This window comes from Lontra canadensis, unplaced genomic scaffold, assembly GCF_010015895.1.
Source record: "Lontra canadensis isolate GAN:19392208 unplaced genomic scaffold, GSC_riverotter_1.0 scaffold112, whole genome shotgun sequence".
NCBI classification, from domain to species: Eukaryota; Metazoa; Chordata; class Mammalia; order Carnivora; family Mustelidae; genus Lontra; species Lontra canadensis.
Genome location: NW_022631106.1, coordinates 2,282,487 through 2,303,068, shown reverse-complemented (window position 1 = coordinate 2,303,068; position 20,582 = coordinate 2,282,487). Strand labels below are relative to the sequence as shown.

The 20,582-nt window shown below is 39.6% G+C and overlaps 1 protein-coding gene and 1 pseudogene across 1 annotated transcript in view; both read left to right on the top strand.

The window, feature by feature from the left end:
- AFF3 (AF4/FMR2 family member 3) overlaps positions 1 to 20,582 on the top strand; it is a 525,952-nt gene that overhangs the window by 155,130 nt on the left and 350,240 nt on the right. The window lies entirely within an intron of this gene.
- On the top strand, positions 2,136 to 3,635 carry LOC116856765 (annotated as a pseudogene).

Genomic DNA, 20,582 nt, shown 5'->3' with positions numbered 1-20,582 from the left:
CATCATGAAATACATTGTACTTTTATCCTCTTTTCTTCCTGAGTATAAATAATCATTCTAGAATGTTACTTTTTGGGTTTGGGAATGCATCAAATAGTCACAGATGTCCTGTATTAAACCTGAGTGTCTTAGGACAGCGTTGGCAAGGGATGATGCCACAGATATACCCAGCTTGGACTAGGGTCTGGACTGAGGTCAGAGAATGCTGGCAATAATTACTGAAAGCAGAAACTTCTTCTTAATGAAGGTCATTAGTACTTTAAAGAGTGTTCACCTTTCCAACAAGTGTGTTCACACTTCACTCGTCCAGTAATTTCTCACTGGGGCCAGCATCTTCAAACTATCCTTTCTTCCTTCCTAGGGACTTCCGAGTTTGAAGTTGGACTTTGTTCCTGAATATTGTATAACTTCTTACTGTCCTAAAAAAATTAGAAGATGAAGTCACAAGCTATAAATTGCATAAGCACACAGCCCCAAATGGCATTTCCTCCTGTCTGTGTAGGAATGTATATGGATTTGACAGATAAAAAGAATGCCTTTTTTCTGTAATCCTCCTATAGCTTAGTGGACATGTCCCTGAAACTCAGCTGGCTTTCTTGTCCCTGCAGTTCCTGGGTGGTCTGATTAGGGTAAAACCCATCATCAAAGCAGGCCAGGTGCTGACACTCAGCTTATGAAGCTTTCAGGAAAAGATCCTCTCAATTTCTTGGGAACTCCTGCCCGCACAGCACCACCAGGCCATAATAGCCCCTGGTGCCTCAGGTGAGGGATTAGCTGAGCATTGTATGGCTAGCTCTCATTAATCCTTCTGTACCAGCAAACCTAGATCCTCTAATTACTAGCCAGCTAATACCCAATTCCGTTTCTCCGAGGGCTATAGTCTCTGAGGGACAGGAGGAAGAAGCAGAATGGGGGAAAAGAAACAAAAATGAAAAACACGTGAATGTTGGGTTATATTTATTTTTCCTTTCAAGCATCTTGGAAAATTCCCTCTCTCTCTCTCTGTCTCACTCACTCTCACCATGGATACCTACCTACCTACGTACATTCCTGCTCACCTGCCTACCTAGGCTCCAAGATCAACCAATTAGTTTGGGAGGTTTTCCTCTTCTGATTTTGGAATGTAAATAATGGAGGGGTTTGGGTTTGGGTTTTGTTTGAATCCATATTCTTCCCATCTTCTTCCATTTCTTTTGCTTCTGTTGACTGATGTATCCTACAGCTCCTATGATTGAGGGTGCTTACTGGGGTCACTTACCAGGAAGCATGTTTATTTGCAGCTGGGCTGCATCAAGCTGAGGTTCTCAGTTCCCCCTTGCAAGTTCGTCAGTTCTCCCCTAACATTCTTAAGTGGAATGGAAAATACTGAAGTGGTTTCAAATTGTGGTATATTCAGAATGGAGAAGTGGTGTTAGAATTTTGGGACAAACCATAGGCCTTTAGTTATGGGACTGTTTGTAGAGTCCTGAAATATTCATGATGGGACTAAGGTCTCAGGAAGTTCTCTGTTGTCATATGGAACATAAGATCATCACACTCACCCCTGGCAGATGGTCTGCCATCTCTGGGAATATTTGAACTTTTCAGTCTCTTTCTTTCCAAACTATACCCCTAGCGTGGTGAGAATATGTCCTCTCAGTAAGGTTCATGGTACTTTTTTATCCTCAGTACTTCATTATTTTAAAGAGGTCCCATAAAGACAGTAACTGTTTTCTGCTCCCCCATTTGAGTTATAAATTACTCGTTAACTCTTTGTACAGTGAGTAAATGAATGATGACCCCAGATAACCTTTCTGGCTAAGTAGAGTAAGGAGTTCTTCAGAAAGGAATACAGCGAGCGCCCAGTATGTAAAGGTCTGGGATAACAGATAATTTCATGTCACAGTGGCAGTTTGTTGGTGGTGACAGTCCTTGTCAAGAGAAATTCCAAGTTGTCTCCATGGCTCAGGATAAAGGAAGGTCACACAAAGGGACACCCGGGTGGGTCAGTCAGTTAAGCATCTGTCCTTGGTTCAGGTCATGATCCCAGGGTGCTGGGATCGAGTTCTGCCTGGGGATCCTTGCGCCGTGAGGAGCCTGCTTCTCCCTCTGCCTGCCACTCCCCCTGCTTCTACGCTCTCTCTCTCTCTCTCTCTGTCTCTCATTCTGACAAATAAAATCCTTTAATAAGTGCAGGGGGGCAGTTAATCCAACTTCTGCTAGGAGAAGCCAGGCTTCCCAGAGAATGTCTCAGAGAGTTACATGGAACAGGGGCGTTTCGCAGACTCCTAAAACTTCTCCCTTCTTAACGGCCTGTCAGTAAGAGACCCTCAAAGAAGACATGGCTTCCAGAGAAGAGAACATGAAAAGGACAAACAAACAGAGTGCTAAGAATAAGTCAGTTGGATGCACTTAAACTGAACAAGGTCCTGGAGCAGCTGGTTTGGTCCCAGTTTTCTCAGTGCTTTCATCGATGTAAGCCAGGGCTGTTAGCCCACTCTGAACCAGAGGTAAAAGCATTCTTGTGGCTATTCACCAGCTACTCTAAAAGTGCCACCGTGGGACAATCCATTTTGAATATTCAGTACAAAAATGATTTTTCCCCAAAGCTGAGGTACCAGCCACCAAGTAAGAATCAGAAGCTGTGGTATGCTGTGTGTACGATTGGCGGGACGTGGCTGGAAGAGCACTGCTATGACCTGTTATGAAACCATCATTTGGCATCATTTGGGAAAGCCAGGCAGTGTATGAATATCATGGTTGGACTTTTTAAATTGGGTGGGCTGATTAATTTCCTGACTTTCCTTCAGAGGGGCAAGTTTGCAACTTTGACAGAACATCTCCTACGCATTCATTCTATATTTTGCAAGCCCCAAACATACGTGATGTTGGCTTTGAGTATGTGAATAGGGAACTTCTCTGACATGGTTTTGCTGAGTTTCTGATTTTCCTCTTACCACTTATTTTTTTTTAAAGATTTTATTTATTTATTTGAGAGAGAGAGAGTGAGAGGGAAAGCATGAGAGGGGAGAAGGTCAAAAGGAGAATCTTACTCCCCATGGAGCGGGGAGCCCGATGCGGGACTTGATCCCGGGACTCCAGGATCATGACCTGAGCTGAAGGCAGTTGCTTAACCAACTGAACCACCGAGGCTCCCCTCTCTTACCACTTATTAATATCCAGAAATTGATAAGTTGTCTTCATGGTGTATTCCTCTTACTAGTGCTCCTAATAGTGACAATACATTATCCACCAGAGGCAAACAGTGTTCTCTGTGTGGAGAGTGGCCCACCATGCCTCAAACCATAGGATGTGAGCATATCTTCTCTTACTACTGCGTTAAAAGTAGTCTCTTATTTGACGTGTACTTTACTTGTCCTAAGTGTGGCACAGAGGTACACAGTGTGCAGCCACTGAAACCAGGAGCTGAGATGTCAGAAGTGCATTATCTTTAGAAACTAAGATTGTTTCTTCTGAGGAAAACGATTATGTTCAAGTCCTTAATATTAGTCATCCTGAGCATACTGTTCAGGTGTCTTTTATGAGGGGGGGATGTGCTTCTCAGCCACTGTCTTCTGTTCCTTTCCAAGGATGACAAAATTCTAATCATTGGAAACCACATGATCCTGAATATATTATGTAAACAATGAAAAAAAGGAATGAGCTCTGTTTACAGCAGTTGCTCTTAAAAAAAAAAAAAAGGCCACACATATGGGAGGTGACAGTGGACATTGGCCATTCCCTTGCTAAAGCTAAACATTAGGAAGCCTCCTTTTTTCAAACATAAAGGTGCCGGAGTGTGAAGAGGCATGTGAAGGGATGCCTTTTGTCCCCTCCTGAATCTAGGACTAATTGGGAAATAGGACACAAGTGACAGTCACATGTATGTCAAAGTCTCAGCTGGTCAAGTGGATTACAGAGGGTGGCCTTCGATCTGTGTTTCTTCTCCCCAGAATTCAACATTCCAGTCCCAGTGGTCTTAGAAAATGCTGGACACCTGCAGCTTCTCCTGAGAGGCAGGCCCTGCCTAGCTAAGCTTTCTGTATGGCAGGAGAGCAGAAAAAAATGTAATGACATTGTATGGTGACAGAATGCTAACTACTCTTATGGTGGCGAGCATAGCCTAATGTATAGACTTGTTGAATCCATATGTTTTACACCTGAAACTAATATAACATTCCAAGTACAGTATATCAACTGTAAATTTAAAAATGCATCATAAATTTAAAAATGCACTATGTCATAGAAAGAGCCAAAATAGCAGAGTGACCAAGGCATGTTGATCCTTTTCTCTTAAGCAGTGATAGGAAAATTCCCTCCAGCCTGGGGAGGGAGTCATGAGGGAGCAGGCTGAGTGAGGATGCAAGCTTCTTCCTTTTGGGGGAAGATGAGAAGAGGGAATATATCATATCTATTCTAACATAAGTTGTCCAGAAAGTCTGCCTGGATCTGGCCTTTTGTTCTGTCTAGGTTCATTGCAGCCCTGACTGTTGGATTAAGGCCCGTGGTACACTTTGCCCCATCACCAGGGTGGAAGTCTGCAGGACATCCTTCTGTGTCCTTACCCTGTACCTCTACTTCCTGAGAGCTGATTTGCTTTGATTGTCTTTAGCTGCCTGTGAGGCACTTAAGGACACCTCTGTAGCACCTTTGTGGCCCTGTGTCTCTATGTTGTTTTAGAGAATTGCCTTTGTAGTTCTTTATATGCTGGGTCACAGAGGAGTCTTCCCAGAAACTTCCAACTTCAGAACTTTGTGAAAACTCGCATAAAATACTTACCTTCTAGACCCGCAGAAGCCGTGTTGATAGGTTAGTGTCAAATGTCAAACCATGGAACTGAAAGAGACCCACACACTTGATCCAGACAGCGCTATCTCCATCACCATTGAGGGTATGTAGGGGCTATGCTGGAGAGAAGCTTCAGGAGTCCAACTTTTAATGGGGAGATGTCAGGCAAAGGTTCTGTTCTTCACCCAACTCTCTTTTATACAGGATCCCTTTCACTTCCTTGTGCTGTTGTTCTAAACCCATCTACGGGGATTCCTGGCTGCCCGAGAGATGCTGGTGCTGCCTCCCCAGGCTGGGAGCACACAGTGGGTGTTTGTGCTGAGGAAGTCACAGGACCCAGGGAAGGTAGTACTGCTCAGCCGGGGTTGGCACTAGAGCTGAAGTCCGCTTCTCTCCTGGGACTGCCTTATTATTAAAAACCTCCAGCCGTCTTTAGTTATCTTTTCCACCAGCTATCAGATCTTGTGTTTGAGAGACTTCCAGATGCTTAACCTAAATACCACCACCTCTAGTTTAAGCTTGTTACTTTCTTGCTAGGTCCTCAAACTCATTTCAAGCCTTTACTATTCTGAATGTTGTATTTTTCTGAAAAAGATCGCGGGTGAAATGCATCACTAATTGTATGGAGCTCAGAATTTCTGTACCACCTTCTTCATTTCATTATGCTCCTTTCTGGAAAGATAAATCTCTTTTAATTATGAACATACATGTATTTATTATCTGACAAGCAAATCTAGTTTGCCTTTCAGTGAAATTACTTCACTGCAATGCAACTTCTGGGAGCTTATTTAACATCAATTAAAAAACCCCACATTATTGAAACTGTACATTAGGATCAGGAATAAAACAAGAAGATCTATGGAGCACCATGGAATAGTTAATTGGAAAATATGATTAACTATGAAGTCCACAGGGTCCTATGGAAAATGCTGACCTTGCTGCCTCTCTGTGTAGCCTTTTAAACTCTTGGAGTTACATTCTCAGATCCTAAGAGCATGGAACTAACATCAAAGAGCATTTTGTACCTGTCAGACACAGATTAATGCAAGATGCTGTCACTGCCCACCTAGTTCCTGCAGGGTAGCTGGGCAGGTAGACAGTTTGTATGGTGACGCAGGGTTCCAGTACAGCACTGCCCCAAGCAAGGAGAGTCAGCAGGGTTTGCCAGTGGGGCTGTGGGAGAGGCCACTGACACAGGGGACAGCTGTGGAGCAGAACAGTTCTCCTGGTGGTGGCTGTTACTTACCCCACATAACTGGAGGGTGCTCTACTTCCAAATCATGGTTTTTGGTGGTTGTTTTTTTTTGTTGTTGTTGTTGTTTTTAATCAGCATAAAATCTGGAATGAAGAGAAGTATCTTCTGAAATGCTCTTTCTCCATGAGAAAAATAAGCAGAGTGAGCTGTTTCATCTGTATACTGATTGTAGTGCTAAATTAGGGAAGATAAATGAACCTCATCTCTATCATTACCAGGACTGTGCTTTTGTAGATCTTGTTCTTTGGGGTCCCCATGGACTGAAGAGAGCACATGGCAAACCTTGCAATACAAATTATTTATACTTATGTTTATATAAATGAAACAACAACAAAATTATCCCAGTGATCTTTAACCAGTACTCCATAACTAATGGTGATTTGAAGTACTCACTGAAGTGAAAAAGGAAAAGAACCCAACAGTGCTCTTCTAACACCTCATCGCCTCCTCAAAGCTGGAGTCCTTCTCAGTTTGTACCCAGAAGGGTCCTCTCTGCTTCTTGGCCATACAGATCCCTGAAAAAGGAACTATTGCATATAGCTTCTCTTGGTGGCCAGAGTCTGAGTGCTACATGAGGCCAGCATGTAGCTTGCTATTCTTTTTTTTTTTTTTTTTTAAAGATTTTATTTATTTATTTGACAGAGAGCGAGATCACAAGTAGGCAGAGAGGCAGGCAGAGAGAGAGGAAGGGAAGCAGGCTCCCCGCTGAGCAGACAGCCCGATGCGGGGCTTGATCCCAGGACCCCAGGACCATGACCTGAGCCAAAGGCAGAGGCTTTAACCCACTGAGCCACCCAGGCGCCCCTGTAGCTTGCTATTCTTAACATCTCAGCTAGTGCTGTGAGCTCACCAACTAGTCAATGGATATTACTCTTAGGTCCTGACTCTTCACACCCAGAGATAAGCTGACCAAAAATAATGAGGTGGGGAGTATGCCATTATTTCTGTTTTATCATGTTGTTGATTTTGTTATAAATCAAACTGATCCTAGGGTCATGAAAATCAGTGCTTATTCTGTATCTTAAAACTGTGAACCTTCTATGATGTTGTGAAGTTTAGAAAAGCCAAGACTCGGGGCACCTGGGTGGCCAGGGGGTTAAAGCCTTTGCCTTTGGCTCAGGTCATGATCCCAGGGTCCTGGGATCGAGCCCCCGCATCAGGCTCTCTGCTCAGCGGGGAGCCTGCTTCCTCCTCTCTCTGCCTACTTGTGATCTCTGTCTATCAAATAAATAAAATCTTAAAAAAAAAAAAAAAGCCAAGACTCACTCAGCGACTTCAAACCCTATTCTCTATGAATTTCAATTCTAAATCTTAAACTAGTGGTTGCTGGCACTTTAGTATTGTAAAAGCTTAGGCAAGTTACTAAGTCACTCCCAGAAGTGCTGTGGGAGCCATTATAAATGGACAGCTCTCAGGTCTCATTAAAGCTGCAGGGAAATGGGATATGTCCTTGGGAACCATACTTTGGAAAGTACCTGTATCTGAGCTTGTGTTTTGGGGCTAACTTCTGAGTCCCGGGGGCAAACTTAACCTGTCAGCGGCTAATGCTTTAAAAAAATATAAAAGCCATTAGGCTGGTCACCCCTGTCTCACAGATTTGCATAGTAGGTGCACGCATTAATCAACACTTTTGGACCCCTGTCACTTCTGCCTTTAATCAGAAACCTGGTTTGTCCCAGAGTGCCAAACTGTAGGAGTTGAGTGAAAGAGAAAGAGGGAGAAAGAGGGAGGGTTGGGTGGAGAGGAGAGTAGCCTATCTTACCTACCAGACAATTTTCTTCTCCCTTCTCTAAGCAAGTTCCTGGCACATTCAGATGGCTTCATGGTATCCATGGCTGGGGTCAGGGCTTAGTCAGCACTCTGTGACAGAGGGGACCAGCCTACAGTGATCACACTGAAGACCCAGCTGGCAGTGCAAGCTCAGGTCACCTATAACTTTGTACTCACATCCCTGCAACATTGCCGGGCTCTTCCTGGGACCAGCTATTTGCTTAGTTCTGCTTGTCTGTCTTGTTAGATTGCAGTCCTCATAAAAGGAAGTATGACTTTTTATTTCACTTTCCATGTATAAACCTTCTCTTATCATTTCTTGGTGGGAAGGCATAGGGTCTGGGTAAACCAAGCTTATCCTCTTGACCTCACCTGTGCACTGAACACTCTTAGCTAGAGTCAACAGTTTCTTAAAATTAAGAGAGATGCTAGTATGCAGGTCTGTGGCAATCTCTATATAATCCAGAAAATATTTTAGTATCCCAGGATATTCTGCTTTCCTGAATTTGAAACATGAAAAGAAGTCAGATGTACATTTAAATAAAATAAAAATTCGAAATGCATGATAATGAATTTACCCCTGATTTTCCTTCACTGAACATGTCAAACTGTATTTTAAAATGAGGCTCATTCTCAAATATTTGTTGGCACCGCAGCGTTTTCATTTGTTTGGAAATACTGTTTTCAAGCTATTTTGGTTGTGAAATGTTATACGTATTTATTTTAACGTATTTATTTTAACATTTTTGCATTTCTTTTTACTTTAGTATGGACTTAAATCAAGTAAGAGCAATGCAATGTGATGTCAGAAAATGCTTTGTTCCAAGAGAACATTTTTCTCTAAAAAGATATGCTTTAAGGTAGTTTTTTCAGATGATTTATATGAGAAGTCCTAGGGAAAGAGAAACCAGTTATTTTTTAAAAAATAACCAAGGTCAACATAAATTTAACATGAAACTATACTGAACGAGGTAGGTGGTCAGACTTCATGATGAAATGAAGGAATATATCCTTTTTTTCTTCTTGAATGGAGTTGATCCACGGGCTTAATTAATTTTTATTCCATAATCTAATTGGTTATGAGTTTTCTCTTACTTAATAAAGTTTTTACTGACATTTACCCATGCCATTTCTTAAATCATAGCATGAAATACATTAAACTGGTCTAAAATATTTTTTGTGCTTTTGTAAAAAGTAGCTTTAATATACAGCCTTTAATCCAAGTCCCAAAAGTGTGGTTTCTGTGGCATGTCTGTGATTTGTAGATAGACACTGCTGTACCAGGTGTTTTGTGACCAGCATTCTTACAGTTAGAGGCTATGGCAACTCCAAGACAATGGATCTGAATGGACTCCACACTAATTTGACAGGTCCCTTAGAGCCGGAGTGATGCAATTCAAATGAATTGAGGTTAGGGCCGTCACAAACCACAGCAGTGGTATCGCCTTACCCAACAAATCGCCAAGGCCTGCCTGTGCAACTGTAACTCACTTTTCTGGCTTTTCTCCTGTTGTAGATTGAGCAGTACCAGCTTTATTTACCTGAAGCAATACGCTAAAAAGAGTAACTCAACTTGGTTTATGTAGATACGGTTACTTAGCTTTTGAAGGAAGATTCTTTTATCATTGGTATCTTTCAAGTTCCACCTGATACTGGTGAACAAAGTCCAGCCTGTTCTTGTTATATAAATATAATTAGGTGACAATGTTCTGTGAAGATGACCTATAAATATCAGCCTCTACTTGCAAATATTTATAGGACAAAGAGCCTTTGGAAACATATTCAAGGAAGGATCTCAGACTTCATGTCGTGCATATTAAAAAGACTTACATAATGCTGTTTAACTACCATTCTGAGGTTTTTGTGAAGTTATTTAGCCTTGAACTTTAATTTTCTTTCCCATATTAGTACCTCTGTCCCACAATAGCTTTGTGGGCTCTGAAGCATGAAATAGCCTCCCACGTGCTCTGTGGTTTCTCAGTATACATTCATGGTTCTCTGATTAGGACACTTTAATATTTTTAAGGTTTAGAGCTCTGGAGGGGCACTGGGGCTGGATTGCTTCTGGCTCATTTGGAGACCTTTGGAAAATTGTTTAATTATTCATCTCCTTTTAGCTTTTGACTTTTAAGTGAGCATTGCCTTGTACAAGTAGGAGTGTGAGGAGAAGTTGAGAGATGAGAGACGCAGCGTTCACCTCCTTTCCTTCAAGGAGACAGGGTTCCACTATCAAGAGAATTCCAGTATCAGCTTACACATCAGCTTATACCCTGAGCCTGTGTGAGACCATGGGAGCTGCTAGGAGACATAGCAGAAATTACCCAGGGTTAGCATATGGGCTGTGATGCTTTTGTTTAGATTACTTGGAGATGTACATTAGTGGGCAAAATTCTGATTGGTTTGACTTCAGAAATTTTATTTTTAATTGTTGATTTATTAATATGTGCAGAGGAAAGAAATCAAGGTCCTAGAAAGAGATCGATTGGAAGCATTATTAAGTGTGTATGGTGTTTTTGAAGCAAGTTGTTGAGTAATAAAAGCGTAGATCCTTTCTGATCCCCTGAAGCCCCTCAGGCTTGTCCCTTCATCCAGGTGCTGTGCGTTTGAAGCACTTTGCACATCCAGTGGAGCCATCAGATTCAAAGTTGGGGTATGAGATAAAACTGCACTTAATCAGAACTGTCCTTGAGATGCCCTACATCTCCCACAAAGAACAGTTGATACCTGTTCTAATGTAGCCAGTCCTCTGTCTGTTAATGTATAAATTAATAATGTGTGAAGTGGGTGGTTTGGTTAGAGATTTTGCTGTATGGAAACGTGTGTATCTTTAAATAATAGAACGAGCTCAGAGTAGGAAAGCGAGAAGCATCAAGAACTCGCACCTGAACATGGAGCAACATGTCTCCGGCTCTGGCTGCAGATGCCCTTGGGCTTATGTGCTTCTCGTAGAGGGTGGCAGGTGGACTCAGAAGTGCGCTTCCAGTTCCTTTTGTGCTCTTGTACCCGTGCGTTCACACTTTGCTGTCTTGCTCTCACTAGCTGTGTTTCTTCTCTAAGCATACGTACTGGGGGTCTGGTCTTATGCTTATTGGTCGATGTCATGACCATCACCCCCTGGCAAGTTACTCCATAAGGCCTGAGGACTGTGAATCCTTGATTCTTATATCCTCAACTCCTCATACAGTTGAACTGGGGCTCAATAAATGTTTATTCAATGTATGAATGACAATTTCATCTTCCTCTGAGCAGCCCCTGCAGATATATATTTTTTTCAGGTTGTCTTTGTTTTTATTTTATTTTGTTTTAGTTTAGTTTAATTCCAGTGTAGTCAACATGCAGTGTTATATTAGTTTCGGCTTTTATTATTAGTTTCGGGTGTACAATATAGTGATTCATTGCCATACGTTATCCAGCCTTTGTGGATATTAATTAAACATCTACATGGTTGCCTATAGCATAAAAGGGACATGATCAGTTCCTGATCCATAGTTGTGAGACTTATTCCCTCATAACAAAGCAGCTCCCTGGGAATGGAAGCTCAGCTTAAGGGCCTTGGAATGATATATGCCGTTTGCTGTGTGTCTTCTGTGTCCTAAGCTGATATCAGGGTCTGATGTTTCCAGTCCTGTTCTGTGTGTGCCCTCCACTCTGCCCTCCTCCACCTGTGCTTGGCCTCTGAGCTGCTCAGCCTGCCAGGACAGCCTCACACACTGGGCCCTTGAAGAAGCAGAGAAAGGAAAGCTGAATGTAGTGGAAAGCTAGGATTTCAGCATGCTGTCTTTCTTCATTTTTCCTAGTCTTTTCATCTGCCCGAGACTAAATGTAGGGCATCCATTCTGTAAACTGGGGTTGAATACCGACTATGTACTGGGTGCTGTGGTCTGTCAAGAACACAGCACATTAATGTGTGGTCCTGGACCTCAAGGAGATACAAAGCTATAGACATAAACTCCTAGATCGTGCTCTGGGCTAGTGAGAATCACTCCTTGGAATGGTTTGTGTTTACCTAAATTAATAAACATAACTTGTAGGAAAATATTCTCATTGAGCTTGAAAAGAAATAGAGATTGGTCACCCATGCCAAGCCAGAAGTAAATTTGAATCAATATGAGCACAAAAGGAAAGAAAATCTGTAACAACAATAATATTAATAATAAAAGCCTTAGTCATTTGCTTCGATGGTTTAGTTCTAAAATAGAAATTCCCTTTTGGAGTCTGTGGACGTGGGAAAACTAAGTTGATGAAGTAGCCTTTTGGGTTTTATATGTCAGTTTAATAGTTTCTAAATCTGAAACATAGCATGTGATAGAGTGACCTCCTGATGTTGCTATTTTTGCCAAATTAATGGTGAAATGTACAGCAATAAGCAAATGTAAAGTGAAGTTTGAATTTGTAACATAATATGGCAGACCGAGGAATGGTGATAGTAATTAAAGAAGGATAGTCACTACTTCACCTTCCTGTTAATGATAATCTTCTTACATATCCCAAACTTAAATGAAAAGGTCAGGAATTCAGCTCTTATTTTGTGAGTACTAACATCATTAGACGTAAACTATAGATCATAGCAGGATCAAATAAGAGCTATAATAGAGATGCAAGCTGGGATGTGAGTAGGAAGCTTGATTTCTTTGGGAACACCAGGGAAGCAACTCAAAGGAAATGTTACCCAAATAGAACCTTGAAGAATATTTAAGATTTGTGCTAGCTGAAGGGGGAGGAATTGTATTGTTTTCTGTATGTGTTGTGTGTTGTGTTTGTGTGTGTGTATGTGTTTTCTTTCCAAAAATCTTAAGTCCCTGAGGCATGTCTTATGGGGAAAAAGAAACATCTTCAATCCCCTGTCCAGTGTAGGGCACAAAAGTTTTTTCAGTGGTACTTGTAAGAGGAAGGACAGGATAGGGAAGCTCAAGGGGAAAATGTTACAACAAACCTACAGAGAATACCTTGAATTGGGTTGGTATCTGATCTTCTTCTTATGAGGGTCATATCTAGCAAGGTGATTCATAGATAAGTTCACTCCCTACATTAAGCTATCTGCTGTAATTCTCTCTTGCCCATCCCATAGTCCAAAACAGATGTTTCTTAAAGCAGGATTTGGTTACCCTTTATATGTAGGTTTAATGATTTAGTTCTTTACTGTGGCTTAATTGTAACTGTAAGAAGTGCAGCATTAAAACTGAATTCTGTAGTATGATTTTATAGAGGCAAAAAACACATTTAATATGCTTAGTACATGCATAGTGGGGTAGATCATAGCATGTTCTCTCCCCTCACCACACTTTTTTTTTTTTCTTTTTTAAGCTCCACAAATCTCAGAAATGAAGGATGCAGAAATTTTCTATTTTGGGAATATTTTTCCCAAAGCAAAATTGAGTTTTTATTGCCAAAGAACTATGAACCAAGTCCTTTAAAATATCTGATTCGATGAATTAGACCGTCGGCATTATAGACATGCTCATATACCGTAGAGCAACTATTGTCACTATGTGCTTTATCTCTCTCTCTTTTTATAAGATTTTATTTATTTATTTGACAGACAGAGATCACAAGTAGGCAGAGAGGCAGGCAGAGAGAGGAGGAAGCAGGCTCCCCGCTGAGCAGAGAGCCCGATGCGGGGCTCAATCCCAGGACCCTGAGATCATGACCTGAGCCGAAGGCAGAGGCTTAACCCACTGAGCCACCCAGGCGCCCGGCTTTATCTCTTTTGAATGAGTTCATTGGACTTCACTTTCCACCCAACTGCAATTCAGAACTTCCTAGTCATCTTTAAATGTTCCTTTTGCAAAAATACAAATTAACTTCTAAGTTTATAGAACTTGTAATTGCGGCTCTTGCGAATACTTGGATAGAATGTGAAATAAAGTACTTACTGATTCTTAAGCCCAAAGCATATTTCTTTCCAGATACAACATACGCTTTTTAGCATTGAAAGCTTTTATCTAGAAATTGACAATCTGTACTCTGGTAAGCATCACAAATGTTCAGACCAAAGTCTTTATCAACCCTTTGTGTGCATAGTCCCATAACTTGTTAAGGAGCCATTTAACTTTGAGCAACTTGGCATTTGGTTTGAAGAGATGGCAACTGTCAGAAGATCCTGGTAGATCAAGGTTAAACAGAGCCCCAGTTTCATCTTATCTTCAGATTTCCGCTATATTATCCTATCAAAAATGGAGCTAAGTTACTGTTATGCTTCCTGTGGAGGGAAGAAAAGTTTGCTTAAAACACACTGTATTTGGCATGATGGTTTAAAACTCTCCCAAGAGAGGGGTGATGGTGGAACTCTGTTCTTTTTAAAAGTTTCTAAAACATGAAACATTTATGAGGTTGATGCTCTGGATGGCTGTGTTGGGAGTAAATAGCACGTGCATGAATATTCTGTATTACATTTGAGAAGCCTTTCAGGGACACCTGGCAGAGGGGTAGGTTGGCCTAGCTGAAAGCTCCCAACAGGCTGGGCTAAAAAATATTTACCACCATTCCATGAGAAGTGGCCAAAGGACTAGAACTATGAAAAAGGCTTTTTTCATCCGGAGGAAGGAAAGACCCGAGGCATAAAGGAAAAAGGATGTTAACTAAGAACTTGTAATGATTCTTAATTCTTAGGAACTGTGTTACCTTTTTCTTAATTGAGGTATAATTTGCATGCAGTGGAATGTTCAGTTACTAAATGTGTCTTTCAATCAGTTATGATAAATGCAAAAGCTAAAGTCATCATCTCCATACCCCCTTCCAGTCAGTTTTTTGGGCCCCCAGAATCAAGTCTTGAGCTTATTACCCACTCTAGAATTTTGTAGAAATGGGATGTATGTATTTCTAGTTTCTGGCTTTTTTTTCTCAACATAATATTTTTGAAATTCATCAGTAGTATTGTCAGTGGTTCCTTTTCTCCTCGCAATTGTTGGGGGAAAAATACACTAAATAAAAATTAAAAAATACACTAAAAAAAGATACACTATATGAATGTATCACAGTAGGTTGATCCTTTGATGGGAATCTAGGCTATTTGTAGGTCTGGATTATTATGAATTAAACAGCTATTGACATTGTAGTACAAAACTTTTTGTACACCTATGGTTTGACTTCCCTTGTATAAATAGCTAGGAGTGGAACTGGTAGGTTGTAGAGTAGATTGTGTTTAACTTAAAGAAACTGTGAGAGATTTCCAAAGCAACTTTACCATCTTATACTTGACCAACAATACTCAAGAATTTTCATATTGCATATTCCTCCTCAGCAGTTGGTGATGGTAGTCTTTTTCATTTAATCATTTTAGTAGGTGACTGTTGGCATCTCGTTGTGGGTTTAATTTGCATTCCCCAAATGGAAATGATGTCAAACACTTTTCCATGCAGGTATTGGCAATTTGCTTAAACGCCATTTGTGAAGTGGCTCTCTTCAAGCATTTAGCCTATTTTATTGTGCTGTTATTGTTGTTTATTAGGTATCAGAGTGCTTGTTGTGTACTGGATAGAAGTCGCTTCTTAGATTGCATTGCAGATTTTCTCTCCCATTCTGTGGCTTACTTGTTTATTTTCTTGATGGTACTTTTTGATGCACATTTTTAATTGTGATGAAATCCAAGTTCTCATTTATCATTTTTGTTCTTCTACATTTATTCGTTTCTAAGAAAAATTTCTCCTCTGAAAAATCTTTGCCCACTTCACTTTCATGAATATATTATGCTACACTTTATTATCATTTTACAACCTTTTTATTTTATTTATTTTAATTTTTTTAACAATTTTTTAAAGTTTTTTTTATTTATTTATTTGACAGACAGAGATCACAAGCAGGCAGAGAGGCAGGCAGAGAGAGGGGAAGGGAAGCAGGCTCCCCTGCTGAACAGAGAGCCCGATGATGATGCGGGGCTCAATCCCAGGACCCTAGGATCATGACCTGAGCTGAGACCTCAACCCACTGAGCCACCCAGGCGCACCCTACAACCATTTTATTTTGAATTTTAGATTTACAGAAAAGTTGCAAAGATGGTGTATCAAGGGCCTATATACGCTTCACCTAGCTATCCCTGATGTTAACATTGTACAGTCCTCAAAACTAAGAAATTAACATCAGTACAGTATATGAAGTATAGACTCTGTTCAGATATCATGAGTTTCTCCCTTAATGTCTTTGTTGAGGATCCAGTCCAGGATACCACATTGCCCTTAGTTGTCAAGACTCCGCAGTATTCTCTGGTCTCTGAGAGTTCCTTAGCCTTTACTTGTCTTTTATGACCTTGACACTTTGGAAGACTACTCCAGAGGTTTTGTAGAGTATCCCCCAATTTAATGTGTCTGACATTTTCTTCATGTTTAGACAGATATGGATTACTTGGAAGAATGAATGGTAACAGAGGTGGTGTATTCTTTTCACCATTTCTAGTAACTTGTTTGTTGTAGCTTTTATGTTGGGTCCATGATTATCTCCCGTTTTAATTTTGTGCCTTTTCTTTGAAGAAAAGCCTGCTGAGATTTTGACTGGCATTGTACTGAATCTCTTGATCAGTTTGGGGAGAATTAACATCTTAACAATATGGAGTTTTTCAATGTGTGCATTTGTAATATATCTTTCTACTTATTTAGGTCTTCTTTAGTTTCTTTCAGCTGTGTTTAGAATTTTTAATATAAAGATCTTATATGATGGGGCACCTGGGTAGATCAGTTGGTTAAGTATCTGCCTTTGGCTCAGGTCATGATCCTGGGGTCCTGAGATTGAGTCCCGTATTGGGCTCCCTGCTCAGTATGGAGTCTGCTTCTTCCTCTCCCTTTGTCCCTCTCCCCTGCTTGTGCTCTCTCTTTTTCTCTCACTTCTGCTTTCTCTCTCTAATAAATAAAATCTTTTTTAAATAAAGACCTTACATGACTTTGGTTAAATTTATTCCCATGTCCTGGATATTTTTGATACTTGTGTAAATAGTATTTTTAGCCTTTTTATTCCTAATACATTGACTTCATATGCTACAACATTGCTGAATTCATTTATCAGATCAAGTAATTCTCTTGCAGATTTATTCTTTTTATATATACGTAACATGTCAGCACTGAATAAGGGAGGAGGGTTTGCTTCTTTTTCAGTTTTAATGACTTCTATTTTTCTTGCTTGTCTCTGATTGCTCTGGCTAGGACCTTCAGTAAAATGTTGAATAGAGGTGGTAAGAGTATACATAATACATTTCTTTCTCATTCCCAACCTTAGGAAAAAACATTCAATATTGCACTGTTGTGGTATGTGTTGTTAGCTATAGACTTTTGATACCAGGATTATAATGACTTCACAGGATGAGTTGGCAAGTATTCTTTCCTTTGTCTTCTAAAAGATAGTGTATGATTGATATTATCTCTTTTATTAATTCTTGGAAGAGTTTAACATGGATACATTTAGTTCTGGAGTTTTCTTTTAGAAAACTTTAATTACAAATTCAATTTCTTTAACAGTTGTAGAGTTCTTTATTTTTTATTTATTTTTTCTCATTAAATTTCTTTCTTTTTTTTAAATTAACATTAATGTATTATTTGTTTTAAGGGTACAGGCCTGAGATTCATCAGTCTTAGACAATTCACAGTGCTTACCATAGCACATACCCTCCCCAGTGTCCATCCCCAGCCACCCCATCCTTCCCAGCCCCCTCCATTCCACAAACCCTCAGTTTGTTTCCTTAGATTAAGAGTCTCTTATGGTTTGTCTTCCTCTCTGGTTTCATCTTGTTTCATTTTCCCCTCCCTTATCCTATGATCCTCTTTCTTGTTTCTCAAATTACTCATATCAGTGAGATCATATCATAATAGTCTTTCTCTGACTGACTTATTTCACTTAGCATATTACCCTCTAATTCCATACATGTTGCAAATGGCAAGATTTCATTTATTTTGATGGCTGCATAGTATTCCATTATATATATATAATATATTTCCACTATATATATATTATATATAATATATATATGTATGTATATATATATATATATATGTATGTATGTATATATAATATGTATATATATCACTTCTTTATCCATTCATCTGTTGATGGACATCTAGGTTCTTTCCATAGTTTGGCTATTGTGGACATTGCTGCTATAAACATTGGAGCACATGTGTCCCTTCGGAGCACTGCATTTGTTTTATTGTGGTAAATACCCAGTAGTGCAATTGCTGGGTCATAGGGTAGCTCTATTTTTAACTTTCTGAGGAACCTCCATGCTGTTTTCTGGAGTGACTGCACCAGCTTGCATTTCCACCAACAGTGTAGGAGGGTTTCCCTTTCTCCACATCCTCCAACATCTGTCAATTCCTGACTTGCTAATTTTAGCCATTCTGACTAGTGTGAGGTGGTATCTCACTGTGGTTTTGATTTGTATTTCCCTGATGCCAAGTGATGTGGAGCACTTTTTCATGTGTCTATTGGCCATTTGGATGTCTTCTTTGTAGAAATGTCTGTTCATGTCTTCTGCCCACTTCTTGATTGGATTATTTGTTCTTTAGGTGTTTAGTCTGATAAGTTCTTTATAGATTTTGGATACTAGCCCTTTGCCTGATATGTCATTTGCAGATATCTTCTCGATTCTTTCTGTTGTCTTTTGGTTTGGTGACTGTTTCCTTTGCTATGCAAAGGCTTTTTATCTTGTTGAAGTCCCAATAGTTCATTTTTGCCCTTGCTTCCCTTGCCCTTAGCGATGTTTCTAAGAAGAAGTTGCTGTGGCTGAGGTGGAAGAGGTTGCTGCCTGTGTTCTCCTCAAAGATTTTGATGGATTCCTGTCTCACATTGAGGTCTTTCATCCATTTTGAGTCTTTTTGTGTGCGGTGTAAGGAAATGGTCCAGTTTCATTCTTTTGCATGTGGCTGTCCAGTTTTTCCAACATCTTTTTTTGAAGAGACTGTCTTTTTCCCACTGGACATTCTCTCTTGCTTTGTCAAAGATTAGTTGACCATAGAATTGGGGGCCCATTTCTGGGCTCTCTATTCTGTTCCATTGATCTATGTGTCTGTTTTTGTGCCAGTACCATACTGTTTTGATGATTACAGCTTTGTGATAGAGCTCGAAGTCCGGAATTGTGATGCCACCAGCTTTGGTTTTCTTTTTCAATATTCCTCTGGCTACTTGGGTTCTTCTCTGGTTCCATCCAAATTTTAGGATTATTTGTTCCATTTCTTTGGAAGAAGTTGATGGTGTTTTGATAGGGATTGCAGTAAATGTGTGGATTGCACTAGGTAGCATAAACATTTTCACAATATTTTTGTCTTCCAATCTATGAGCATCGAAAGTTTTTCCATTTTTTTTGTGTGTTCCTCAGTTTCTTTCATGAGTATTCTATAATTTTCTGAGTACAGATTCTTTGCCTCTTTGCTTAGATCTGTACCTAGGTATCTTAAGGTTTTGGGTGCAATTGTAAATAAGATCAACTCTTTAATTTCTCTTTGTTCTGTCTTGTTGTTGGTGTATAGAAATGCAACTGATTTCTGTACATCGATTTTATATATTGACGCTTTAGTGAATTCCTGCTTGAGTTCTAGCAGTTTTGGGATAGAGTCTTTTGAGCTTTTCACCTAAGGTCAGGAACACGATGGGGAAGTCCACTGTCACCACTGCTGTTCAGCATAGTACTAGAAATCCTAGCCTCAGTAATCAGACAACAAAAAGCAATAGAAGACATCCGAATTGGCAAAGAAGTCAGACTCACTCTTTGCAGATGATATGCTACCTTATGTGGAAAATAGTTATAGAGTTCTTTAGATTTTCTATCTCTTCTTGTGTCAATTTTGGTAAGTTGTGTTTTTAAAGGAATCTATTTCATATACATTGTCAAATTTATTGGCTTAAAATTATTTATAATCTCCCCTCATTATGCTTTTAATTTTTGTATAATCTATAGTATGTCCACTGTTTTATTCTTAAACTTGATCATTTCTGTTTTGTTTTTCCAAAATCTTGTTTAGTATTTCTAGGTGCTTATCAATTTTATCAGTCTTTTTAAAGAACCAATTTTTAGCTTTGTTGATTTTTTCTGTTTGTCAGTTTTCTGTTTCATTAGTTTTTATTATTTTCTGTGTTCCACTTACTTTGGGTTTAATTTGGGGAATTCTATTACTTTTAACATTTGCCTTAAAGGAATTACTATTAGTAAGGGAAAAAGATTAATCAGTATGAAATCTTTTTAAATAAGGAATAATTGTTTTATAAAATATTGTAGGTAAATTGAACATTGATAGTAGTTTTTGAATATGAGTAAAGTTTGCCTGTTAGATCTAAAATGATCTGAACAGGCATAGCTGCTCCCGTCTTAATAGCAACTGCCCAAGGGTTTGGTTCACTTGTAGAAGAAACCATTCCATACTCTACAACCCATTCTAGAATTGACAAAGAAATGCCTCCTGAAAGTTGGAGGGAGGGCATACAACAGATCATCTTCACACAATTAAATTCATTCAAAACATGAAAATGATATGTCTAGTTTTAATTGATGTGTTCAGCTGTGGGCATTGAGGTGAGAAATATGGTAATTATACTTAAGAGATAAACATTAATAGTTTTATGCTCTTGGATCTTCCATAAAAGAATTAGGTGCCCCAAATGTTTTTCATCCATGTCCTTAATGCGGTAAACATTACAGTGCAGGGAAATGGTTATATACTGCTACTGGGAATTAATGATTGTTGTCTATATTCATAAAAACAAGACAGTAACCTAATGTATATCATAAAGCAATAACAAATAATGATTAGGATTAATAGCACCTCTTGCTTTCCAAATCAGGAGAGCCAGGCCTTTTCATGCCTGATATGAAAATCAC